This window comes from Petromyzon marinus, unplaced genomic scaffold (assembly GCF_048934315.1).
Source record: "Petromyzon marinus isolate PM22_M1 ecotype Great Lakes invasive population unplaced genomic scaffold, UKy_Petmar_22M1.pri1.0 PM_G_Scaffold_18, whole genome shotgun sequence".
NCBI classification, from domain to species: domain Eukaryota; kingdom Metazoa; phylum Chordata; class Hyperoartia; order Petromyzontiformes; family Petromyzontidae; genus Petromyzon; species Petromyzon marinus.
In genome coordinates, this window is record NW_027422739.1 from 1,402,501 (window position 1) to 1,405,000 (window position 2,500).

Sequence of the window (2,500 nt, forward strand, 5' to 3'; positions counted from 1 at the left end):
GATGGCGGTGAGTGGGGCTGTATTCTTCCTGAAGTCCACAACCATCTCAACTGTCCTTAGAGCATTTAGCTCTAAGTTGTTCTGGCTACACCAGGTCACCAGGTTGTCAGCTTCCCACCTATAGTCAGACTCATCCCCACCAGAGATCAGCCCAATGAGGGTGGTGTCGTCCGACAAACTTCAAGAGTTTGACGGACAGATGATTGGAGGCGCAGCTGTTGGTATACAGGGAGAAGAGCAGTGGGCAAAGGACGCAGCCCTGAGGAGTTCCCGTGCTGATGGACCTGGAGTCAGAGACTTCTGTTCCCGGCTTAACGCACTGCTTCCTGTCAGAGAGGAAGTCTGTGATCCACCTGCAGGTGGAGTAGGGCACGTTCAGCTGGAAGAGCTTGTCCTGAAGCAGGGCAGGGATGATGGTGTTGAAGGCAGAGCTGAAGTCCACAAACAGGATCCTGGCGTAGGATGCTGGGGCGTCCACATGCTGTAGGGTGAAGTGGAGGGCCATGTTAACTGCGTCGTCCACAGACCTGTTGGCTCTGTAGGCAAACTGAAGGGGGTCCAGGAGAGGGTCTGTGATGGCTTTGAGGTGTGCCAGGAGCAGGCGCTCAAAAGACTTCATTACCACAGATGTAAGGGCGACCGGTCTGTAATCATTTAGTCCTGTTGGCCTTAGCTTTTTGGGCACAGCGATGATGGTGGAGGACTTGAGACAGGCTGGTACATGGCATGTCTCCAGGGAGGTGTTAAAGATGTTGGTGAACACCGGAGACAGCTGGTCAGCGCAGTGCCTGAGGGTGGCTGGAGAGACAGAGTCCGGCCCGGCTGCTTTGCGTGGATTCTGCCTCTTGAAAAGCCCATTAACTTCTCCCTCCTGAAAGGAGAGAGTCGTTTCTGTAGTATGGGTGGGGGATGGGGCCTCTTGGGTGGGAAGGGGTGGTTCAGGACAGTCCAATTGTCTTTCAAATCTACGGTAGAACTCGTTCAGGTCGTTGGCTAGGCGGGAGTCGTTAGTGGTGTGGGGCGCTCTGGGTTTGTAGTTGGTGATGTGCCTGAGCCCTTTGGCAGACAGAAGCAGCGTCGTTAGTAGAGAACTGGTGTTTTAGTGTCTCTGAGTACAGTCGTTTAGCCTCTCTCACCGCTTTGCTAAACCTGTTCTTCGACTCCTTGAATCTGTCTCTATCCCCACTCCTAAACGCTTCCTCCTTCTCCAACCTCAACCTTTTGAGCTTTGCTGAGAACCAGGGCTTGTTGTTGTTAAAGTTCACCCTGGTACGTGTTGGGATACAGCAGTCCTCACAGAAGCTGATGTACACAGCCTCTGTGAGTTCATCCAGACTATTGGTAGCAGTCGTGAACATATCCCAGTCAGTACAGTCTAAGCACGCCCGCAAATCTTCCACAGCCTCACTGGTCCACTGTTTAGATGTCCTCACAGCAGGTTTACAGAGTTTTAGTTGCTGCCTGTATGCACGAATCAGGTGGACCAAGGGAGTTCTGTGCGAGCCGAACAGCCCCGTGACCCACAAGAGAAACATCCCCGCCAAATTCGAGCGTTTGACGGGGTCTATCCGTGAAAAAATATTCACGTTTTTGAGTGCACATGCATTTCTGCTGCAAATGCCTCTGGAAGTTTCATGCCGTTCGTATGCCAATTGTGGCAACACGAAAATGACCCGTTTTCCCATTCCGAGGGATTTCTGTGCGACCCTAACAGCCCCGTGAGCCACAAGAGACACATCCCCGCCAATTTCTAGCGTTTCACGGGGTCTATCCGTGAAAAATATAGACGTTTTTGAGTGCACATGCATTTCTGCTGCAGATGCCTCTGGAAGTTTCATGCCGTTCGTACGCAATGTGGCAACACGAAAATGACCCCTTTTCCCATTCCGAGGGATTTCTGTGCGACCCTAACTAACAGCGCCCGTGAGCCACAAGAGAGACATCCCCGCCAATTTATAGCGTTTCACGGGGTCTATCCGTGAAAAATATAGACGTTTTTGAGTGCACATGCATTCCTGCTGCAAATGCCTCTGGAAGTTTCATGCCGTTCCTATGCAATGTGGCCACACAAAAATGACCCGTTTTCCCATTCCGAGGCATTTCTGTGCGACCCTAACAGCCCCGTGAGCCACAAGAGAGACATCCCCGCCAACTTCTAGCGTTTGACGGGGTCTATGCGTGAAAAATATTAAAATTTTTGAGTGCACGTGCCTTTCTGCTGCAAATGCCTCTGGAAGTTTCATGGCGTTCCTATGCAATGTGGCAACACGAAAATGACCCCTTTTCCCATTCCGAGGGAGTTCTGTGCCACCCTAACAGCCCCGTGAGCCACAAGAGACACATCCCCGCCAATTTCTAGCGTTTCACGGGGTCTATCTGTGAAACATATAGAAGTTTTTGAGTGCACATGCATTCCTGCTGCAAATGCCTCTGGAAGTTTCATGCGGTTCGTACGCAATGTGGCAACACGAAAATGACCCGTTTTCCCATTCCCAGGGAT